This window comes from Schistocerca piceifrons, chromosome 4, assembly GCF_021461385.2.
Source record: "Schistocerca piceifrons isolate TAMUIC-IGC-003096 chromosome 4, iqSchPice1.1, whole genome shotgun sequence".
Classification (NCBI taxonomy): domain Eukaryota; kingdom Metazoa; phylum Arthropoda; class Insecta; order Orthoptera; family Acrididae; genus Schistocerca; species Schistocerca piceifrons.
In genome coordinates, this window is record NC_060141.1 from 668116356 (window position 1) to 668142946 (window position 26591).

Sequence of the window (26591 nt, forward strand, 5' to 3'; positions counted from 1 at the left end):
TCATTGTTCAGAATACCAAGAAGCTCTGTGAGCTATATTCGCAGACATGCAGAACAAGAAGCTATTGGTGGTATAAATTGTGAAATGTCTGGTTTCACACGCCTTATTTCACTGTCAGTGGTAACAGTTTTTTATGGAATTGAGTATAGAAACTATATATTACTGCAAAGTAATGAAGGAAAAAGAAATACTGGAACAAGAATTAGAAATACAGAAATAGAGTGCACACTTCGCACTTTAAATGGACTTCACATTGCCCACAGTGAGAGATTGCAAGGTGCGGAATGACTTCCTTATTTGATGGGGATGCATTTAGAAAGACAATCGCGATATAGAAGGAACACGCATTGACAAACACAGCCAGTTCTCTAAGCTCATTGCTGTTAAATAAAACGCGACTTTTGAACGATTCATTGTGGTTTTCAAGGAATTACAAGGATAGTTTCTTACACGTTTTGAGGACACTATCAGTTTTACAAGTGTTTTGTAGCTGTTTTCGAGAGTGTATGCCATTTCGGTTGAAACCGCCCCTGTGTATGTGCAGATATAACTGACTGAGCTGCAAGGGGATTTCTGTTTGCATGATAAATCCTATTACGTTAAAATTGTCGAAGAAATCTACATCAGGCACAATTCTCAATTTTCCATAAAGAGGTTGCGAAAGTGCTACAATATTTCTTTTAACATATTTATGTGAAAGACCTTTTATCGGCTATGAAATTAAATAAGTCATGATTACGTGGAAATTTGAGTACGAAAATCTGTGAAATTGTCTGCGTCTGTCAGTACGCCAACATTTTGTAGCAGATGGAGACTATGTCTTCAGCGCACCAAAAGTAAACAATACTGAAAATTTGTTGTGTTTATGCTGTGTGTTACTGAGAAATCTGAAATATAAGACCTAGTCGTATGCAGTGCGACTGCATTGCCATTAAAATGCAGGGCATTCGCAGTTTCCCGTTCTCCCCCTTCCCCTTCGCCATTCACGCCGACAACGTGGCGCGGCGGTGTGGGAAGTATGCAGCGAAGCTGAGCGGTTGTGGCACTCATGCCGAGGCGCTACCTGCGACCTGAAGTCATTTCCGCCCCTTGTGTAAGGACTAATGGTGTTGTACATTTCTTTAGAAGTTTGACAGTGAAATCTTATCATATTTCCTAATGTTTACAAAAACACTATAAGCATATGAGTTTACATGTGGCAGAATGTTAGGTGCCTCGAAAGAAATTGAGTCATCCCGCCTTCACTCGCCGTCTTCATTTCATTGCAAACCGGGTGCTTCAGTTTGTTTTTCTCCGCCATGTGAAAAGCTAACGCTCTCAACTCTTTCATTGTACACGCAAACAACCTGTGATACATGTCTTTTAAATAACCGACAAGCTCTAACTCCAGCTCACTCTAGACAGCACGAGAATTTTCTTATAGACATATCAGTTTGAAAGGCCTCCTATAGAATTCCAGTTTGAACTGCTGCCTGAAGAGGTGAACTGAATACAGGCTTTCTTAAGTCTAATTTACTTTTTCAGAACACTTGTCACTGCTCCTTCCATGTTTTCTGTAGACAAAGTTTGATTATTAATTCTTCATTTGCGCAGTTTTGTATTCTCATTTTTTAACCACCCATGAAAACAGAATTGTTCAGTTCCCTTCCACTAGGAACGTGGGCGCGCTCTGCGACTCTGATATGATTTACAAATCAGCAATCAGTCGTTCTTTTTTGCATGTATTATTTCGCAAATCCAGATTTCGGCTTGTGCGTAGCCATTATCAACGAACCGTTTTCTAGTCTCTGTGGATGTCAGTTTCATGTTGTTCGGTCGTCAGTCACAATTCTTTGTACACTATTCAAAGTAGTACTCAAAGTCGTATTTAAAGAACTGTGACTCACGCCCTAATAACAGGGAAATGGCATGCATTGAGATTAGAAAATAGAGCATTGGTAATGGCTAGGCACTAACCGAAGTCTGGATTTGCCAAATACAACCTCCAAGAAACGACGGCTGATTGCTGTGCTCTATCATTTCTAAAAAAGAATTTCTACTAGCACCAGTATACAAAAAAAGAGAAAAATTTTAATCTATTTTAGAAGCGATACAATACAGGTGAATACCACAAAATAAACCGTAGGAAAGAATGGAACGCTACCTAGGGCAGAACCGAATCTCGTTCAACCCCGGTTCGTTCCGCCCCAGGCTGTGAGATTGTGTACAGTGCTAAATCCGCAAAGCGTTTTTAAAATAACACACCCTCTAACGGCACAAAATTAAGGGGTCTAACATGAGACCTGAGAATTTCAAAAAAAGAGAAAACTAGTACATATGGCGTTTCCGCTACCTTGCAGATGAAAGGCACTTAATTACAGAATGCCCACAAAGAAAAAAAAGAGCAAACCCGTCACTGGCACAAAAATCAAAGACAAACTCTTCTACAATGGCTTCCTACCTTCCTTGTCCCTCGGATAATAGTTCCTGAAACTGACTATAGAGCGCATCTCTTTGCAGTCAAAATAAACCCCCAGTTCTGTTCTGCCTTGTGGTTCTGTCCTATCTCGCCTTCCCATACTAAGGTAAGCGGGCTAAGTGCCACTTTGCAGAAAAACTGTGTTTTCTACCTCGTTAGGTCGTATTGAACAGGGCTTTTTTTTACATACCAAAAGCGCTATCTCAAATGACGGCTGATGTAAGTTTCCGCTAAATGGGTTAGGTGCAGGATCTGTTGCACGAGTTGTCTGGAGCGGTCATAGGGTTTACACATTTCCGCTTGTTCCTGCCGTTTTGTAGCCTGTCTCTTGCGTGTTTTCACTGACGGTACCATGGATAGTGAAAACATTGTAAACAATTCTGCAAAGCAAAGTGGCAGAAAAGTGACTAACACTAAAAGAATGCTTCATCATGACTTGAGAGTGAGAAGAACAGAAGTACCCGGGAAGAATAAATCAAACCATGAGGCAGTTTTTTTAAATTATTTTATTTTGTGTTCTGGCTCTAGACTTCTGCTGCTGTTTACATCCCAAAATTGTCTTATTGTCTGGTATTGTTTTTCTCAGAATCCACGTAACTTTTATCTAGAGAACACATCAGTTTCACTCCAAATGAAGCTACGACTTTGTGAACAGTTCTATGCTTAAAGAAACTCAAGGGTCTTTCCTACTGGGATGAGTCGTATCATCCGGTGAATCGCAGAATAAATTGAAAGAAACCCAAAGAAAGCCTGCAACGTCCTTCCCCCTGTGGATACACCGGTTCACGTCAGATCACCGAAGTTAAGCGCTGTCGTGCGTGGCTGCCACTTGGGTGGGTGACCATCCGGTCCGCCATGCGCTGTTGCCATTTTTCAGGGTGCACTCAGCCTCGTGATGCCAGTTGAGGAGCTAATCGACCGAACAGTAGCTGCTTCGGTCAAAGAAAACCATCGTAACAACCGAGAAAGCGGTGTGCTAACCACACGCCTCTCCTATCAGCATCCTTAGCTGAGGATGACACGACGGTCGCATGATGCCGATGGGCTACTTGTGGCCTGAAAATGGAGTGCCAGTGCCAAAGAAAGCCTACGATGGAGCACTTTTGTACATAATGTACACTCAACAGCAAAAAAATGGGCTATTGTACACAAAACGCAGAATAATCTGGCCATTTGGCAACAGCAGCATAAAAGCTGGACTAGGACGTGACATCACAGAGAGGAAGAGGATCGTTCATTCAGGATAAGTGGGATATCCGATGCCCACTCTGTATTCACCTATGCCCCATGTTCAAAGTGTTCTTTTCTTTATGACGCAGATCAAGGATGTGGCTGAATGTTCGGACCACAGCGACAGCATCTATATACCAACACATATGAGGTAAATTATCTGTCGTTCAGGCTCTACCAAGGAAGAAAGACCAATTTTAACAATTAGTTATTTTTTTCTGAAATTGCTCACATTAGTCTCTTGCAAGTTGAAATGATAAATTCACACTTTTTAGGATGAAGATAAAAGCCACAAGTGGACTCAAGTGTTCAAGGAGACTGCTTTGACTTCCGAGTACGTCTCTTGTGGGACAGTGGTTACGAGGGGAGTTGGGATCAGGAAGTGCAAAGTTCAAAGCTACATACTTCCACATATTTTTGTTTTTACGAATTCACTAGAATGAAAAAAGGCGGTGAAATTACGGACAACATTTACGGGAATTATCAAATAGAATATGAGAGTAACAAAAATGGTGGCCTTACTCATATCGGAACCCTCAACATTGCAGCGCGTCAGCAATCGTTGGTTCATACATTAAAAAATTAGAAACCCGCCTCGACAATGAAAAAGCACCTAGTGTTTACCTAGGTTTCGGCTTAGATAACTACACCCTCTTCAGAACAATAAAACCCACAAGTGCCTAAGAAGACCTTTGTCAATGATAGCCATGGTGTTCTTTTAATCATTGACAAAGGTCTTCTTAGGCACTTGTGGGTTTTATTGTTCTGAAGAAGGTGTAGTTATCTACGCCGAAACCTAGGTAAACACTAGGTGCTTTTTTCGCAGTCGAGGCGGGTTTCTAGTTTTTTAATATATTTACTCTTATCGGCTTCACTACGTTTAAAATATCTTTCTTCAAGTAGACAAAATAGTGGAATGGTGTCTTATGGCATAGAAAATATCCGACCACAAAAGCAATTTTTGGTCAGCTATTCCTCAAATGGTGGAACCAAATATGAAAACATCACTAGTTCAGCGTAAGGAATGTTTCAAATTCGTACTACGGCTATCCCTAATATTTATTTCCCTTAAGTGTTCAGAAGCAGTGATTACATTTACCCATTAAATGAACGACAGATACTTCGAAGTAAGTAATAAGGATATTGCGAGTACTTCAACATCTACATGTACATCTACATGATTACTCTGCAATTCACATTTAAGTGCTTGGCAGAGGGTTCATCGAACCACAATCATACTATCTCTCTACCATTCCACTCCCGAACAGCGCGCGGGAAAAACGAACACCTAAACCTTTCTGTTCGAGCTCTGATTTCTCTTATTTTATATTGATGATCATCCCTACCCATGTAGGTTGGGCTCAACAAAATATTTTCGCATTCGGAAGAGAAAGTTGGTGACTGAAATTTCGTAAATAGATCTCGTCGCGACGAAAAACGTCTTTGCTTTAATGACTTCCATCCCAACTCGCGTATCATATCTGCCACACTCTCTCCCCTATTACGTGATAATACAAAACGAGCTGCCCTTTATTGCACCCTTTCGATGTCCTCCGTCAATCCCACCTGGTAAGGATCCCACACCGCGCAGCAATATTCTAACAGAGGACGAGCGAGTGTAGTGTAAGCTGTCTCTTAAATGGACTTGTTGCGTCTTCTAAGTGTCCTGCCAATGAAAAGGAACCTTTGGTTCGCCTTCCCCACAATATTATCTATGTGGTCATTCCAACTGAAGTTGTTAGTAATGTTAACACCCAGGTACTTAGTTGAATTGACAGCCTTGAGAATTGTACTATTTATCGAGTAATCGTATTCCAACGGATTTCTTTTGTAACTCATGTGGATCACCCCACACTTTTCGTTATTTAGCGTCAACTGCCACCTGCCACACCATACGGCAATCTTTTCTAAATCGCTTTGCAAACTGGTACTGGTCTTCGGATGACCTTACTAGACGGTAAATTACAGCATCATCTGCGAACAACCTAAGAGAACTGCTCAGATTGTCACCCAGGTCATTTATATAGATCAGGAACAGCAGAGGTCCCAGGACGCTTCCCTGGGGAACACCTGATATCACTTCAGTTTTACTCGATGATTTGCTGTCTATTACTACGAACTGCGACCTTCCTGACAGGAAATCACGAATCCAGTCGCACAACTGAGACGATATCCCATGGGCCCGCAGCTTGTGCGCCTATAAACACCCATTAGTTTCTCATGAAGGGGCAGTTTTATTAGAATTGTAACGGAACTTAGTAACTCGTCAGAAAATATTAACTGTAACATACAAAGTTTATTGTGGACTTCTACAAATAAATTGTACCCACAATTCAGAACTTCACAGAAGAATGTGAACTCAAATCTTCGCATCTGTAATAATGAGTTAGGTGCAAATGATGGGCTTTTGTTTGGTATAGTGCGTTAAGTACAAGCCAAACGTCATGGTAAAGGCATGAAAACAAAAAACAAAAACATGTTTCGCTGTATATTCTTGTCACTAAGCTAGTTAAGCAAAACGATACATCACAATGCGCCATTATAAACCTACAGACTTCGACCTGCACATGTGCCGAACTATTATTTTACTTTTAGTTCCCATGACTAATGATTGCATTGTATCCAGTGCAATGTCGACGGTGTGAAATACCGTTCCACAAACCTTCTATAGCAAAAAAGGATCTCCTGTTTCTTCATAGGGTTTGTGGTATTTTCGGGTTTTCATTATAAACGGTTGTCTTTGCTGCCAATTGCGATACACTCCCATACTATTATTTACGAACTAATTAACAACAGCCTAACCACCCCTGAAAGATAAAACGAGAAGGAACAGACGAGGAATAAGATGGGGAAATGACTGCCAGTCGTGTAATGAACCATCATGGCAACAATAGTACGCTACATTCAGCAGTGGAAAAAGTTGGGAGAGGCCTTTTAATAACCGCGAGATACGAATTGCTAGTAAAAAAACATAGCAAATAAACATAAACAAACGGAAACGCCACTGGATGTCGTTACTCATGTCCTGGGTTAAACTCTAACAGTTTACCTCCAGTTAACTTTATTATGGTCCTGGTGCTGATTGTGGATAGGTGACTGTAACTGACGTATTGTCAGAGGGGTTATGACTCATGTCAGACATAGCGTATTGATCTGATATTTATCTCTTTCTCTTGTGACGTAGATGACGCCGAAGGAGTTTAAAGCAGTCTTCTTCCACCACAAGGCCTGTCTAGCTGCAGCCGTATACGACGCAGCAAACTGCAGTAGGCAGATAAAGTGATTTTCTATCCTCGCGTGTCACTTGTTTGGCACGTTTATAAGTTTTTAGGTGTTCTGAATCCACACGACCGCGATTAAGTGGCAGTAACATTTATTGTCAAACACTAAACAAGTCAACCTTGTAACTTTCCTAATAAAAATATTTATTAGTTGTGAACTAAACCTGGACCGTTTCCCAACTTAAACTTCGTGTGTCCGTGATGTCGTCCAGAACAAAGCAAGTGTTGTAATTACGAAATGCTATCTGATAAAGACGAGTAGCCAAACTATCTGGAACTGTATAGCTGTATTTTAATTAACTTCCACCAACACATAAAACAGTATAAAAAAAGAGGCTGTCCTGTGAAATTCTGCATGGTGCAGTACAGTGAACAGTGCTACAAAACGTGAGGTCACATTACGTGACTTGCAATTTCAACACACAAGATTAACAAAATATAAATGCTGCATTAAAACAAAAAACGCGTGTCGATGGGATAAGTAACCGAAAATGTTTGTGTTAAAATGCCCTGAAATTGTACGGACGTGAACTGCCTAAATAAATTTCCGGACACTGTATGATAGACATGCAAATTTAACATTACATAAAACCGTTTGCATAAGAAATGAGATATGAACAGTTATTTACCTAACCTGACCATGACAGTAATTTTGAAATGCAGCACGTAACTATGAACGACCTTATTGTCTTGACTGCCACGTAACTGGCACTAACAAATTTTCATAGTTTACCCGAAGCAACGAAAATTCAGCACTGCTCGAATTGATGGACATAAATATGCAGCGCAGCGGCAAAATAAAAAAAAAAAAAAAAAAAAAAAAACCTTGCGCAGTGCAAGCTATTTGAATCAGACTAAGCTTCAGTCTGCCACTGTGTTCTGCGAAATGCAGTGCGGAGACACACAAGCAAAAAGTAAACTTGGTGAGTAGTTGGTGGCGCAATGCAAACTTCTTAAACGATTGAAAGGAAACTAGTTTTTAAGTATTGTATTGAAAATGTTGTAACTCATTCTCTCACAATTACAATGTTCGTTTCAAAAATTACCTTTTATAGCAAATATTACTGCAACATGAGATTAATTATTGAAATGGTAAATGAATAGAAAATTTATAACTTCGGAATGTAATCCATGTAATCTAGCTTAATCACATCTGAACAGTGGCTTAATCACATCTGAATAGTGAAACTAACTACCCAAACCAAAAAAGAAGAATCCTACTAAAATTTAGTCCTTTTAAAACACGTCATAAATAACGTGCAAAAAACCAGTGCAGGAACAACATTACCTGAATATATTCGTTTCTCAAATGATTCTTTAACAAATCATATTTCCAGAATTCAACATCCTCCATACTTTTATTTCTGTGATCTGCGAGCTATTTCTAGACCGCTCAGTAGAACGACCACCACCCGAGTCACTAACTGCAACGAAAATGCTGTTAATAACCAGAGATCACATTGCTTGTACCTCCGTGGCGTAACATATCGACTACTGACAACCTCTGTTTGAGAAACACTCAATATTCAGATATGGAGTATGACACATTGAACGAAAATAAAATTTACATCAGTTTTCTTGAAACCTTACATTAACCGTCCTCCTCTTCTTTACCGATTTAAATTTGGCAGAATGTTGCTTGCAAGTAGCAAAGAACAGACAACAAATACTAACATAGGAATTCATAGAAAAGAGACAAAAAGAAAATTTGTAGTGAAAAAGTATGGGTTGAATAACTTTGGCAAGTAAGAAAAAAATTATTACATTTCGAATACGTGATACAACACAAATTAAAATAAAATTTTGATTCCACCGGTTACACGTACGAAGGGCATGACTTAGCCAACAAATATATAAGTAGCAAAGACATAGAATTAAATGAAATAGACTTAACAAGGGAAATGAAGGACTCTAATCTGCTCAGGGAAGAAAGTGAAAGTGCAACACTCAACTGTCACACACACATTATGCCACAATATATCAAGAGTCTCCAAAGATTGCTATCAGAAATGAAATCAGATGAAAGTGCTGAAGTAGTACACATATTGGAACTCGATGGCAGACTCAGGAAGGCACTTACGTCCTCCACAGACAATGTATGTAGTATCTTCTTTGAAACAACAATGGTTGACATGTCGCCTGCAACACTGGTGCATAAAACAACACGTATTTCCAATAGATGCAGACTGAGAAAGACTGGTGGGTTGTGTTCATTAGTGACATTCCGCAAATCCATTATTCATAATAATGCATCTGTTGAGACTCGCTTGTATCAGCAGACCAGTATAGCAGTTCATAGACCCATGAATATTTAGTTCCTTTCTGATGACAGCACAGATCGTCACATTTGTATTAGGTTGGTGCATAGCTTCGTAGTGATTTTCCATAACATTAATAGACACTACAGGTACACATAATAGAGACCTTAGTTACTAATAATATATTCTCCTTCACCATTTAAACCGGTCTGACAAAACTGGACTGACTTTTCGATCCCGTCGCTGTAGAAGTCACGTGGATTTGAGGTAAAGAACTCGTTGAGTCATGTTCAGATCGCATTGTCATCAGGAAAGGAACTTCCATGTCGGTTGTTCGACAGGAAGAAGAAAAGGAAAAAATCTGAAGGCGCAAGACCAGGTGAATAAGATGGGCGCGGAATAACTTCCCAAACCAACTGCTATATAGTGTTTTCTGTCACTCTAACAGAATGCGGGCGGTCGTTATTGTGGAGTAGCAGCACTTCACCGTCTTCAAGGTCGTTGTTCCTGGAATGTGTCTGCAGGATTCACAGTTGTTAAGAATACATGTCAGCAGTGATGGTTACACCTCGGGGAAGCAATTCATAGTACACCACATTGTCACTGTTTCACAAGATGCGTAACATTATATTTTGTGGTTGTGCACAGGCTTTTGTACGGCGAGTTCATGCTTTGTTTGGGTTGAACAATTCCTTTCTTTCCTTATGTTAGGATTTCTCGTCAATGTAACGCTACAGCATAGGAACAGTCGGTGTTGTTCAGGAGTCAATTGATAATGAGCGAGGAAGAGACGGACTTATAGTCATCTGCTAAATTTTGCGATTTTGGCTTCGAGCATGCGGTACCGATACAACCAATTTCTGAACCTTCCCCATTTCATGCAAATGTCACACGATGGTGGAGTGATCACATTTCATCACATTTGCCAGTTCTCGAGTACACTGACTTGGATCATCGATGGGTTTAAACTGTCTTCCTCAAACCCCGCTGGTGTTCCTGAAACTGGGACGTCAATAACGTCAAAACGATCCTCCTTAAACCGAGAAAATATTTTCTTGCCTTGCTTTATCCAGTGGCACTATTCCCATGCACGGCGTAAATATATCGCGCTGCCTCCGCTGCTGTCACCCCTCTCCTGAGGTCAAATCGAAGAATATGTCCGAACGTTCCGACTTCTCCACTTATCACTCCATTTTCTAGCATCCACAACTCCACTCACAATCTCCAAATGATAAAATAACACTACGTTAACTCAAATAGCAAATATGAACTACTAATAAAAAGTGACACTTCATAAATGAACCCATAGCAACCTGAATACCAACATGCAAAACAAAAAGGCTACGAACTTTTTCACCTCCCTATCATACGTAATGACCCATTCTCTATTCCATTTATAATTGGGGCAACAGTACGGGATTAACCATGCGAACGTCTGTCTCTCTCAGGTTAGATGTGCTTGTGCTTTGGTGAAAATGGTTATCTCTCTGGCAAGTCCAACAACATCAAACATAACAAAATATACTTTACAATCTAAGTTTGAAGAAGCCATTCAAGGCAGAAGATAATGATTTGAACTGCGAAGTAGTATTTTTCAACAACATATATCTCTAAGCAGATATGAACAGTTATCTCATAAAAACTTCATACAAATACAAAAGCCAAACATACGAGCGACGCATAAAATACTAATGTAGAGCTGCACGTGAAGTGTAATCACCTCAGTAGAAATGAGCAAAAATGGTATTCCAAGCAATTGCAAAGATAAAGTATTTCAAATTTTAAGAAACAACTCACAAAGATAATATACCTAACAGTAAATGTCAAAATATGAGGCTTTAATAATTAATAGTAAGAAAGAATGAAAAGATATATTATTTGTGTGCACACACTTGTGTCTTGTTTTACTAATTTACTGAAGTACACACAGAACATAAATCACTACTATCCCACTACAAGTACATGGAAGGGCAAAGATCGAATTAGATGCCAACACATATCAGGACAGGGAAAATTCGTTGTGAAATTGACTAAGGCAAAGTTACTGAACACATACATAATGTTGATGTAGAACAATGTTGTCAGAAAGTCGTTAGTCACGAGCCTGTCACAAGAAAAAGTCAGAAGTATCATCTCACGCTAAAAAAGAAACTGGCAAAACGATTATTCAAAAGTAAACTTAGCTTATTGATGAACTGACATTATAAATAACCTGTCTTCTTGCCTCACTTTCAGCATTTTATCTGTATACGTTCAGAATAAATGAATGAAGCATAACTCAGCTAAAGCTAGCAGTAAAGAACAACACAATTAAAGAAACTCCCCTCATCACCATTTCTCACCTAACTTAATACATTTCATTAGTAACTGTTATCCTCACTTATTTCACTAATTATCTAATACCTTACTTTTCTTTACCATTGACTATCAAAATTCATGACTTTATCCATTAATGATTTCTAACTCTCAAACGTACACATCAGCAAATCAATATCACTCCTTATTTTACTCCACACAACTATTGTGCTTCGTCAGTTCCCTCCTGTCTTCAATCATTATTTCTACGCAGCAACAAAATACACAGAATTCTTTGTTATTACTGTTGAAATTACACAGCCGATAAATAATTTATTTAATACATTACCACATTGCCATAGCAATTTTCCTTCTTATCCGTTGTCTCAAATTTTCTACAAAAAGGTGTACATAAACAGTTTTGTTATTCTTGCTGGTTTCCAGACACTCATCTATCGTTAACTTATCACCATTAACCAGTATGTCACTTCCGGGTAGTATAGTCCAGTCTGGTTACAACTATTCTATCTCTGGATAGATCGGTAGTCGAAGGTTTCTTTTACAGATGCAAAGGATAGAACCGTAGGAAGCAGTGCAAAAAACTAAAGACAGAACCAGTACCGCAACAGCTTGAGGTCCTACACACAGCACTGCACATATTCATTACTTATTAAACAGTAGTGAACTCAAGGGAGATTTGTTTTCTGCGAAGATTTCGAAACACTTCTATCTTTCCAGTTATCAGAAACGATTGCAACTGAAATTATTGATCTTCAGCGTACTCGTATGGCCCTTGTTGCGCCGCTTCGGGCGTCCACTAATTTTCCTGCGAGAGAAATTTTGTTTCGCTCCTAATTTTCTAAGTTAACTTAAAGGTCTACATGGGAATGACCAAGATCGTCAACATCACTGCTGCTATTAGTTTTCTTTCGATATATAAAAGCTAATGATATATTGTAATTAAATCCCGTTTCTGTTGCTGGTTAACGTTCATCTGACCATTTGCAATTTATTTAAAAGGTTTATTTTCTTGTTTCTGAAAAATGAGCCAGTAATGTGTTGTCTGAACGCCTATTTGTACTGGTCGCCAAATTTGTCGTTTCCGTTTAAGTCGTCAGATTTCTCAGAAGATGTACCCAGTTGTTCTTTTTGTATTTCGAATTGTGGTTTCAGTGCGTCGTTTTGTTCACCTGTTTCGCGAGTAGTAACATAGTGTTCCTCATTCTCTTCATTTACTCGAGTGATTACAGTACTCGCACGAAGCTTCCTATTTTAGCCAGAATTCCTTCGTTGTTATAACGTTAATTTGTTTTAGTATTTGTAATCCTCTCATTTACCTTTTTGTGTTTCTTCTGAACGTGCTTCGTTCTGATGACGCTCTTGTTTTTCGTTATTACGGGATGTGATCCCAGTACGATTGATTACTGGTTGGAATTGGTCATTGACGTGTTCCTATTCTGAACTAGTAAATTCAGCGTCTGCGATTCCGTTTCTTATTGTGATCTACCATTTTCCTAAATGTTTGATCTTATCATTTGCCGTGTACTAGAATATAATTAAGTACTACTCCAACTGATGAACATTAATATGTAGTGCAACAGCAAATCAACTAAGCAGAAGGAAAGACTAGCGCTGTGCAGTGCATAGACGTGCGGCTATTCCAGTGGTTCCCGACCCGGTGGTAATTAACCCTTCACGGGGTAAAATGAAATTTTCTGAATGGTACTAAATAAACGATTCGATTCTGTTTCTGTCACGAAACTAAATTATTTTCAAAAGATCATTATTATTGTCACATTTTGCAAGACTCTAATATTGATTATATAAGTTACCAACAATTACTTTTTCCCGATTAGTAGCATTAATGCGCTGAAGGTTACACGTTGCTCACATAGTCCAACCACTACACACATATGTTGTGCTTTGTAGCGTACATCCCTGATGATAAAAGTGAGACATATACCTAACAAATGCTAAATATCTCAAGAAAATGTCTTCTCCAAGTTGTACATAGTACCTGCAATAGTTCAGAAATTGAGTCATTACTCGCTTCGAAACCGATAGAGGAATTAATTGACTGCACGACACAGTAGTAACTACATAAGGGCTACTTCAGTGCCGTACACAGTATTATTACTATTATTATTATTGTTACTACACCAAAAACTAAATATCGTCCATCTTTCATCATTTAAAAAAAAATGTGTTCAACGAAAAGTCCCTCATTCTACAGTTTAGTTTTGTGCTAAAGTTGGCGATAGTGTGGGAGAGTGGAGGGCAACTGACAGAAGGGGGGGGGGGGGGAGTGGAGGGCGGGGTTGCTTGCTAATGTCTGATTGCACCCAGGGGTAATGGTCTGAGATAGGTTGGGAACCACTGAACTATTCCAAGAGGACTAAGCTCCAGTCTTAACTAATACGTTCCCAAAAGTGCTATGGGGCGACACACATAATCAAAAAATAAAATCCATGAGGTGACAGTGGTACAATTTAAACTTATTAAATGGTTAAAGGGAAACTAACATTTAAAAATTACATTGAGAACACTGCAACTCATTCATTGACAATTACAATGATCATTAAGGAAATTACTTTTTATAGCAAATATTACTCTGCTATGAGATTCGTTACTGAAATGGCAAAGGAATAGTAAGTCTATAATTTGCGAGTACATCGCATCGACTTTTGAATACCTCTGTTTGAAAAATATCCAGTTTACTGATGTATAGATTGACACATTGAATGAAAATGGAGCTTTCATCACTTTTCTTGGATACCAAAAATAAGATAGAATCTGTGCAACCTCACGGCTGACTATGGAAATGGAAGTCGCATGTGTACTGGGAACTGTGGATGGGTGAAACGTCATAGTGTCAAGCGTGTAAGCCTATACTCGAGCTCTGGAGTCAATAAATGCGTGGTATTCAGGACATACATTACAAACTTGCCTGCTCTAAATATTTCAAGTACATATGATTCTTTTTACTTTTGTTTAGGAATTTGAAGCTGGACCAAAACATTTTAGAGTGGTTCATATTTTCGAAATCGGCATTCCAAAATTCGGCCGAACAACCATTGGATTTTTACCGCCATCGTTACTACTCACTCAGTACATAACAAGACAACGAAAATATTGTACGAAAATCCTCACGTTTGGAATACGTTCGGACCAGCGATCCCCGTCTTACCACTTTAGTTCCATCCACAACAGGTGATAGGTCAAACGGACTTCTTCTTTTTAACCATCCATCTATTTTTCAAAGAAACTTGTCTCGGACACGTGCCTGCTACAGAAGCTAATTACTGACACTTACCAACTTTACAATGCAGCTATCAATTACACTAGCCAAAAAAAAAATTTTTACTGTTTTCTGAAACTACGATGAAATCATGTAATATTTATGTTTTCGGGTATACTGATAGCTAAAATGTTAATGAAAGTGCAAGATTAGCTCTCGATTTGAACTCATGATAACTTTACGTTCTTTCCCGTATACGCCTGTGCACGTATTTTACTTGGTGTTATCACTCGGAGGAAGGTCATTGAAGGCGCAACCGCTTTCCCTGGGGTTTGCAGTTTTCTGTTGATGATTCCCTTATTAGCGTTCATCAGTAATCAGCTAACACTGATGCACTCAACGTTCCCTGGCATTTCATTTCCATGGCCGAAATTTGCTGGTGGAAGCGTTACCCGTGCTCGTCGGTTACAGCACCACAGTCATCAGGAAATAAGTCCAAGTGAGAGTTTTGGAAATGTAACTTTAAGGAAAAGTTGCATCCCATTCTACTGGAACAGTGGAGGAGCTTCCCACAAGATCCTTATAGTTTTCTGTCCTTTTATATCCTACTAAGTCTGTTGACACTTGAACAAAGGCATCCCGAACTAACTTATATATGAGGGTGACGTTGAAATGCTATCTTTGTACAGTTTGCGAATCTATTAACCCACGAAAATCCCGTCTTTTCTTTACTCCTCACTAAGAGATGACCATATCTCTCGCAAATATGGATACGCTTCCACAGTGACATCCATGTCCTTAACGAAGTTTTTCATTAGGTCCAATTTTAAATGAATAGCAGGGTGAATTATGTTGTTGGATTAGACAAGTGATTCCTGCATAACATTGAGAGATCCTGGTTGAAATGACTGTCGCTTAGGTCAATCTTTCTTTATATAATGAAGTGCTTTGCCCCAGGTATCCCAGAGGGACAGGTAGCAACAGCATTTGGTGTAGCCATGTTTTAGCCCAAGTGATATACCTATGACTTTCAGATCCCCGGAAATGTGCTATGTACACCTGTCATAGTTCTATCGCAATAACGACTTTTTCATGATATCATATGTTTCTGTCATGAATCCAATCGGAATCGATGGTGAAACGCTGCCATTATGCAGCAGCACCTACCTGAGACTTACTTGAGAGCAGTCGATGAACCACCTCCACTGATCACTTTTATAGTCGATACCCACACCTGCCATTAATTAGTCCCAGTACATCACTACAAAATATCAAGTTCTTCTCACTTTCGAACAGTGGAAGGAATGGCACATGGTGGTTACATCTATCGTCGTATCATCACAATTCCATTGTTATAGTGTTAACGCCAACAGCAATTCTGTCCTTTTATATCCTACTAAGTCTGTTGACACCTGAACAAAGGCATCCCGAACTAACTTTTCAACATATATGAGGGTGATGTTGAAATGTTATCTTTGTACAGCAATTCCAGTTCTCTCTCTAGGTCATTAAGTTCACACTCTATTGTTTTGTGAATCTCTGTACACTCACCGTTACACAAAACGTCAGGATCTTTCTAAGAAGCCAATTTTGAAGGTGATGGTGCAGCACTAGTTTCACTAACGCCCTCCTCACCGTCACAATCAGGTGGGACAGAAACAAGCAGTCCGTCTACGTGTAGTCTGGTCGCATTGCTCGCTGTATGTTGGGCTATGTATATAAAGACTTTTTCTTCTTGGAATTATCATCTCTTAATGGAGTTGTCATACAAAAGTGACAATCATTCACATGGTTTTATGGTTTCCACTCTATAATGGGTGGCCCATGGATGGTCTTTTACGGTTCGGCCACGAATAAAGACTCGAGACACAAAATAAGCAACATACATGAGGAACCCAAGCTTGCCCCGATGTCTGATTTCACAGCCAAACTAAAGTCTCTACACCTTCCTAATACATTGCGTTAGTGGCCTCTTTCGCCATTTTAATGTAGCCTATCTGCAATCGTAGCAAAAACTGTCAGCACTGTTTATGCATTAGTGAGGCTTGTTGAATCACAGGAATTACAATGACCACACCCACTAACCACGTTTCAGTACCACGGTCTTCCACCACACAGTAAGAACACAGCGTGAAACACACCGAAACTATGCTTAAATGAAACGTGCTCACCTATTATTGTCTAAAACTACATCTCCATGTCTACCATCAACAGGATTTCGAAGATTATAACGGAAGGGATCGATAATGAAGACTAACAAAATATAATTTTAATTGAATGCCCCCCCTCCACATGTAACTTGGAAACGAGAGCTAATTAGAATTTTTCACTGTCGTTTTAGTTGTCAGCGTGGTCGATATAGTTAACAGACATTTATTTCATCCCTATTACATTTCCACTGTCGGCTAGTGTCATTTGTTAAAAATTCCAGAATGTTTCTTAAGAACTAGTCTACAACAAATGTTTATTCAGGGACACATACGTAATCACATGGACGAGCACAGATCAAGACAAACCGGTCAATTTTACTGGTGGGATTCGAATCCGTCATCTCCAAAGAAGCATCTTAGCCTCTTGGCCCACTCGGTCTCCACAAGTCGGTGTTCGAGAGCAAACCTCCAGCAGAAAAAATTTTTGAACAGGTCTTCTTCAGTCTGACACAGCTAGCTCTCCTTCTTAGGAGATATAAAAGTTTACTTTCGCCCCACGCATGAGCAGAAAAGCGACAAGCCAAAACCATATCGTTGGCAGCCAGTCATAATACGCCACTAAGAGCATTCTGTTCGAGACAGGATGAACACTCTAATTAGAGAGGTGGTTTTTTAGCTAGAGATGCTGGTAGGAGGTATGATGTGCCACCTACTACTGCAAAGAGATGTTGATAAAGTTATTTAGAATATACTGTACTAACAGTGTTACTACCTCAGGCAAGAAGGGACAGAAAACACAACAGTTGGACAAAGAAGTTGTGCGTAATATGTGTAGAGCTACGCAAAATTCTTTTACAGCAAGCCCCATATTTTGACAACATTCCTCGTTCTATACCCGGTTTTATGTATGAATTTCAAGTTAAACAGCACGACATTGTTAAAGCTAAACATTATTCTATTCCTTGAATCCACAGAGAACAAGTCAAGACAGAATTACAAGCCATGCTAGACCAAGGCATTATCGAACCGGCAGTATAAACCCGCTTCAAGGACGGTTCACTTCGCCTTGTACTTTATTCCCGTCGTGTCAACGACGTTATTATTAATGAAACCGATCACTCACAGACACTAGAGGAACTTCTACAGAAATTTCATGGTACTTCTATCTATTCCACCTTAGATTTAAAATCGACATTTTAGTAGATTCAGCTCCATCCGAACTCCAGAAATTACACAGCTTATCTCTGTTTTGGTGATGCTATCAATTTTGCAAATTACCGTTTGGTCTAACAATTTCTTCAGCAATATTTATTCGTGGTCTGAATTCAATACTTCCGACAGAACTTAAAGATAGAATCACAACGTACGTAGACGACATCCTTATAGCAGAAGCGAACTGGTCTCAACATAATTTGGTTCTTGAACAGCTGTTACAAATTTTTCGTGCACAAGGACTGACAGTTAATCTAAGTAAGTCGCACTTTGGCAGAACCTCAATAAAATTTCTTGGACATGTAATATCAGTAGAAAGCATTGCGACCGACCCGGAAAAACTTCAAGCGTTACGTGACATTACTGTTCCAACGACCAAGAAATAAGTACGCAGCTTTCTAGGATTGATTAACGTTTCTCATAAATTTATTCATTACTCTGCTTTAGACACCCATAGATTATGCCAGTTGGCTGCCAAAAACTCTATTTTGTCCCGGGATAGCCAAGTGTAGTCTGAATTTGTTAATCTGAAACATGCCATGTTGAGCGCACGACTTTTATCACACCCAGATCCCTTCAGAGATTTTTCCATTGCCACCGACAGTTCAAACACCGCTCTAGGCGTACATATTTTTCAGGAAACAATATTTAAAAGTATCGCCTTTGCCAGTGGCATTCTGTCACATTCTGAACGCAATTATTCTGTTACAGAGCTTGAAACATTACGTGTTGTATAGGCATTTACCAGTTATAGGCATTTTCTTTATGGGAGACACTACCGTTTACACAGATCATAGAGGTATACAGTTTTTACTTTCCGCCAAATTCACACATGACAGATTAAGCAGATGGAAACTTTATTTACAAGAGTTTAATTTTACAATTGTTTATATTTCCTGTGCGAAAAATATTGTAGCAGACGCACAATCCTGTTCTCTCATTAACAATCAGCAAGACGTCGCAGCCAAATTCGGCCAGACAAATTTCAGCCTCATGTACATACAACAAGTCGCATTTGAAAATTTCATTTCGTCCTCTTTACGAGACACTGTGAAAGAACAGAGCAAAGACAATGTATGGAAAGAAATTAAATACCTTTGGCATGATAGGAATAATGTCATCATTAGAAACAATTATACTGCACGCAACAACATTGTTTCGCCGCTCTCGAACTGACAGCAACAACTGGTTACTCTGCATTCTTGACAAACTGGTTAACAAATTAATTTGGTATACTTATTTAAATTACGCCTGTTATGAAGTAAGAAAATGTTTTTTTATCCTACGACAGAATTGTTATTTTGCCAACATGGAGAAACGTAATCGACGAGTTTTAGCGTCTTGTAAAATTTGCCAGAAAGTTAAATCAGACACGACCCCACTTATTTCACCGTTATCTCCTATTGCACCCATTAAATTAAGACATATGGCTGCTGTAGACATTTTTGACCGATTTCCAGATCTAACAGAGGTTTTTGTTACATCTTTGTCGCTGTTGAACTCACTTCGAAATTTGTTACCTTGACTCCCCTACGCAAAGCTGCTCCTAAATTTATTTCAAATGCATTTGTAAAACATTTTCTACTTCATGTAGGTCATGTATTGAAAGTAATTTCCGACAATGGACCACAATTTCAATCTACGGCATGGACACGTATGTTAGAAGCTTGAAATATTTCTCTGATCTATATATCCAAGTATCACGCTTCTTCAAATCCTTCTGAACGACTGATGAAAGAAATTGGTAAACTATGTAGAATATACTGCCATAAAAGACATATTGATTGGACACACACATATTCTCAATCCAGGATGTAATTAACTCTATACCAAATGAATCTAATGTGTTATCTCCTACTGTAATCATTAAAAACATTGAACCATCCAACCAAATTAAAGAATTGGTATCTTTTCCTACATCTCATCGACTACGCCACCATGAAATAATTGACATTGCGCTCAACAATATCAAGCGTGCCGCATAGCGCCGCGGAAATCCAAGGGGAAGCACCACATTTCAAATATTAAACCCTTAATATAATGAACAAACTTTATGACGTATCACACCGTAATGCCATTCTCTCCAGATACATTTATATGACCTCTTACTGATGATGATCGTATTTTTCTTGGCAAGTGTCCATCAAGGTAAAGTTAGCAGATCGCATTTCTTGTCGTTATATATCAGACCGTGTACATTTTCTAAATTACATAATTTTCATGGGAAAGGCCCTATAAGTTGAACTCAGCAAGTCAATCCACATACTACAATCACAGACCTGAGACATTTTCCACTTTGCAATGTATATATGACAGTTTTCATATAGAAAGCAGAATATTCTCTGTATGCACTGTGTAGTCTGTAAGATATAACAAACACCAGTCGACCTTGACATTTTGCCTTATGATGTCCCACTATCTTGACTGTTCTACGTTTTTATGCTATTACATTATGATATTGTATATACATTTCTGCAGTTGAAAATATTCTTGTCTATGGATTTGACCTAATCCATTTTCTGTCATGTTATGCTGTACGCTTAGTTATATCATTAGAAACATGAGTTTCTTCAATGAGTACATGATATAAATGCAAGATAATAGTCCATATTCATCATTCTGAGAAAGCATACCCTGTAAAAGAAATAAATTAAACGACCACAGTACGTACTGTAAAATGACATTGATATTTTACCAACAGAATGAAAGAAAGAAGATCAAATACTTTGTCATGAAAAGTAAATGGGTCGGAAATAACAAGTATTCACAAGAATATACTATACACATCGTATGATAGCAGTCTTGACTAATTATTTTTCTTCCAGAAGATGATGCGATTATGGCAGGCTGTCAGACAAAACTAAAAATGTTAATTTTAGCTATGAAATGTGCTACAAGTAAGAAACTCTATAATATATGAAATAATGAATGATGATGAATAGTTGTATTAAGAAAATGGTAATATAAATAATGAAGTGTCTATTTCATTGCAAATGATAATAAATGATGATGAATCGTTATATGAAAAATATGGTAATATGAGTAATGAAGATTTTCTTTGCAGATGATGATAATGATGAAGTTTATATATTTTCTATTAGTTAAGAGATGCTATGTAGTTATTTAAGTATTTGTTGCAGTTCTTTTTGACATTATGTCATATGTCGCATCGAATAATGACCGAATGTTTTGGGAAAGATAGCTAAAGTACATACATATTAAGTACACGTTTCATTACCTGTTAATTGGAAGTTTACTACTTTTCAACATAATATAAATACATTTCTTCTTTCAGCTCACTAATCTACTTTCCATTTTTTCCAGGAGAAGCTTTTCATGATATTAAGATCGTTTCTGAAATATGTCCTTATGTTATATGCTACAGGCACTTAGTTATTAAACCTGTTCCGGGTAATTGCCTTTTACCCAGTTGTTTATATGATTCATGAATGTGATCACATATACTCTACTAGTTTGCTAACTTTGCTGCGGCTGACTCATGACGAATGACAAACGACTTTCATTTCTTTATTTCCAGCAGTACATAAAAGGCAAATATTTTCATGCTCCAGCAAGTAAATATTAATGCCAACACAATGCATTGGTGGTACAAAAAAAAATATTACTGATCCCAACTATTACCAGTACACAAATAAATAATATTACCAGTCTAAAAATTATTGCTAGTCCAAAATACAATGCACCATTTCATTCTGTCGGATGTATTGATTCCATTACCTGTATGTATTATTAGGCTAGGCACCTTTACTACTAGGGCAAATGTCTTACATTTTAAATATATCTTATGTCACTTGCATTATATCATATGTACTCACTAGCAGCTTATTGCTACATGTAATAACTCTTGTTTTTGAAGAATGATTTTTATATCACGCTGGGAACTCGTGGTTTCGGCGAGACGGTTGTTGTCTCTCGCGTGGCATGGAAGAGATATCGTAGCGGCCAAATGGACGCAGATTTATTTTGGCAGTATCTCAGTTTATCAAAACTGACATTTGGGATCCATATGGACTGGTATAGCTCGTTTCGGGTACGGAAAGACTACGAAATAAGTTCTCTTTCAATGTTTGGGCTCTAATTTTATCACCAGTATGATTTTATCACCAGTATCCGACATCTAAATGCGAGCGTTGTGATTTAGTTCAGAAGCGATTGTCTTGACGATGGGAGCTTCAAGTGAGTAGCGGTTCTGTTATTCAAAGTATAATGTATGGAGACAGAGGAAGAAGGCGTGACTAAGCGAAGGCAGCGTAGTAGATCATATAACTAACTATGGCAGTTAAAGGTCGTTATGAGGCCGTTAAAATGGGAATAAACCATGTTATTTTGTTTGCCTTCCTTTCTTCTGTTGCACAAATTTCTGACGTTGCATGATGCTAGGTGGAGGTTAAGAGATGTATATTTTTGTTTTAGTTTGCGATTTTCCAGTGATGTTTCCTTGTTTCACCGTGCTGATGTCGTCTGGAAGATCGCTCGTTTCCATGTCTGCTGGTCGTTCTGGTTTTGCACTAATGTCCAACCAACCTTTTCAGTTAAAAAAGAGCTACTGCGCTGCTTCTGCAGGCTAGTAAATGTGCTCAAGATGTTAATACGTCTACTGGCTCTATGACTGCATTGCGATGTGTTGAACACCTGAAGAATGGGCACTAGCTTATTTCGGAAATTGACACATAATATAGCATTCCGTTCTATCACATGTTCCTCGATGATTCTCGTATAGATATTGTGATGACCTACCAAAGCCACTAGGCAATAACTTAAGGAAAGACTCCACTGGCTGCGAGGCATTACGTTGCAAATGTGCTCCACGCTCAACCTCTATTCCTATTCCCGTGTCTCTCTGTCGTAAGTGTATTACAGGTTCAACTGTTTACTGACAAGAACCTTTCCACTTTCATGAACATAGCATCAACAATGACTGTTTTTATCATTATTGGCAAGAGTTACTTCGCGTTCTTCTGATTATTACTGACTGGATGATAGTTTTACTTTAGAATGACTTATTGAAGACTGTACTGTCAGCGTGTTGTGTTCTTCTCTCTATTCTTTGCTTTAATTTCTGTATGTCTTTGCAGTTCCCTTTCTCGGTAATTGTGAAAGTTGCGCATTGTGTCTTTGCACAATTCACTTGGATTATTTGAGGCTTCCTATTATTGTAGCTGACGAAATTTCTCTCTCGATGTTCCCATTTTGCAAACAACGTTCTGTTATTGTCTTCTCACTACGTTCCTCTGTTGGAGGTAGTGCCAATGACAGTGTTCTCAAGAAACATTCTTTTTAGGTCTATAAAGATCAAAAGATGTATTAAGTACGCAAAATGCTCACACTACAACCATCATAGACGTTCTAGATGTGAATGACGTCTAGGAATGACCTTTTCAGTTTGCTGTACTCTTGAGAAAGAAGACAATAATAACTGTGACAGCTATAGATTTATGATTTTCAGCTTTCAGTCATTACGTCTGAGTATTATTAGTATCTATGCTCTAGCCCCTAATCCTAGTTACAGGAATGAGGCTAAAAGTCATTGGTCAATACTGTTGATATTTCTACCATGGGTAAATTTTGCAAGGCATCTTTGAGACGCAAGCTTATTCAGTACCTTCAAGTATGGTCAGGGAAGCCATCGGAAGTAGAAACGTATTGTCCCTGTGGCTAGTAAAGTTGGTAACATTTCGTATGTTTGGCAACTCTATGAAGGTCAACTTAATTCTTGGAGTGGCACAGATATATCCTGCTAAAATTTAGTTGATAATAACTTGTCAGATGCATTAAATAATCTGAGTGATTTTCATGTAAGGTGTGACACAAGGTTATCAGAACTATAGTGTTGAGTTCAAGAAGGTCGTCTCACGAAGAAAATAAAATTACTCCAGTTTTTTACGTTGCATACTATTTACGTTCGCTATCACAATGGCAGTGACAGGGTGTGAAACATAGCACAGGTTCGCTAACGTATTGTTAATGTGATCGCTGTCTAAATCAATAGCTGTGTTCTCTGTGGGTGCGAAGCTCACTGAAGGATTGTTATCTGGCATCTACAATGTCGCATTCTTTAAATTGTCAGACCGAAAATCGACAAGGATATCATTGCAAATCCTCTGCATTGAGCCGTCTCATAACCCTTATTCAGCAAGTTTTAAATTTGAAGGTGAGAAACTTATTAAATTCATCAGTTACACATTGGTTAATACGGTATTTTTCAGCTTCATTCAATAACCATCAATTTTTTGTGAATACGTAATGGGATTAAAGACTGAGTGGCACTGAGCATATTGTTAAGTAGGTAGACATCTTAATCTAGTCTGTAGGATATCTTGACGTGGTAACGGTAAATAAAAATTTCAGACTAGGGTACGTAAGTACAGATCAATTATGCACAATATGTGCAAGAGTAGAAAGACCATGGCGACAGTAAATGTTGTCGCTCGTCATGGCTCTATAATGACTCTTGTTTCGATAAGAAATTCACGAGATTGAAGAACTAGTACATTCTCAAAACAACGGCTGCAGTAGGTTTTCAACAATTGTTTGTTAATACCACTGACAAAATTATAGAAAAAGCACATCCAAAATGAGGATAAATGTTCAGCTAACCAATAATCTTGAGTTGACGAGTTCAGTGCGGCAGGCTTCCTGTTGTTAATGGTTTTGTTTGTCATAACCATTGAAGCACCGCTTGCCACTCTGGAGGAACAACTGCGAACGCTGAGCATTCACGGCAAAAATGTCATTTGTAAGGCATACGCAGACGAAGTAGGTCTTGGGATTTCAAATGAAAGCGATGTTGAGAAGGCATTGAAAGTAATCAAGAAATACGAACTTGTATCAGGCGCGAAGTTAAACAAGAGTAAATCAAGTCGTCGGAATCTTTCAATGCAGAATGTCTGAATTAAACCTTCGCGATTTTCCACGCGCGTCAATTCGAATAAAATTCTCCAGCTTTCGATAGCCGTCTTCGCCATCATCGTCAGAGGTAAAACTGCTAACTCCCTCCAGTCTCAATTGCAGCAATCGAGAGACCTGTTGAGACAGAATGGTTGTAGCAAGGGAGACATTGGTAACGCTTTCAGGAGCCACCGAAGAAGTACGCCTTGTGAATCGGCGGAAGAGGCCAATCCGGCTGCATTACTGCCGTACTATGGGGCAACGAGCAGCAAGTTAGGAGGTGTACTGCAGAGAGATGGACTGAGACCAATGTTCCGGGCCACACCCGAAGATACGAGACATACTGCGCATTGTTAAAGGTGATATTGCTCTTGGTGTGCCCGGTGTGGATGGTGTCCCTTACGAACGCGACAGCATCTGTGCCTGGAAAACGGACACAAAATACCGTTTGAGAACACGAGAGTCTTGGCTCATGCGTCAGCATGCTGGGATTCCATTGTAAAAGATATGGCTGGGACTAGAAAGGGGGAGAGGGGGTAGGAGTTGGACGTACGGAGATAGGGAAGAAGGTGAATATAGGGGGAGGAGGAGATAGACAGAGAGAGGCAGAGGTGAGGTTGGTCTAAGAGAGTGTAGAGTAGTGGATGGATGGAGACAGGGGGAGGAAGAGTTAGACAGAGAAAGGGAAGGAGATGGACAGGGAGGGAGGAGGAAATGGACTGAGATAGGCGGAGAAGTTGTGGAGAGTGGTGATGAAGAGATGGACAGAGAGAGGGGAGAGAGAGGGCGAAGGAGTATATGGGCAAACAGAAGACTGGAATAAATACGTACCTGGGCAACGCCGTTTACTTACCTGGTACGAATATCCTATGTTTCTTACAATCTAATCTACTTCTAAACGTAGGCGTAAAATGAATAAAAGTATGAATATTTTCGCCCCTCCCTACATTTTTCAAGTCAGATGACTGGTCGTCGCACCAGGACGAGTTCGTCCCTGCTAAAGATTATCGATTAAAACCCACAGCAGCAGAAGCATTGTCCTATCTTGGTGTAGCGAACCACCTAAATAGTGCAGGTGACTCTTGGGCTCACCGTGGTGCACGATTGAAGTCGCAACGGACAAAAAAAATTGTCAGAAACTATTTTAAAAGTTACATTGAAAACAGTACTGATAGCAATAAAATATTTATTTGCGACGGTTACCAGTTTCAGTCAGAATATGACCATATTCACACCATTTATATTACGATAGTAAACGGTGGTGGTGATCGGAGCAGGCCAGTTAACGTTCTTGGAATCACAACATCTGCTCCGTTCGCCACCACCGCCTACTCCTTTAGTACAAAGTACGGCCGGCCACGGCGTGCCAAACTTTAGGCGGGCGGTGTGTGCAGAACTTGTGCGGACCAGGGCCTCGGATAGTCTCGGCTTTGTTCTTTCCTTCTCGCCACAGCGCTACGTTTCATTCAGTATTGGTAGTGGCATTTTTCGGTCGCCGCAGCTCTGTTTAGTTCGGCGAAATGTTTACGCTTCGCTATTTGTCCGTGATATAAAGGAAGT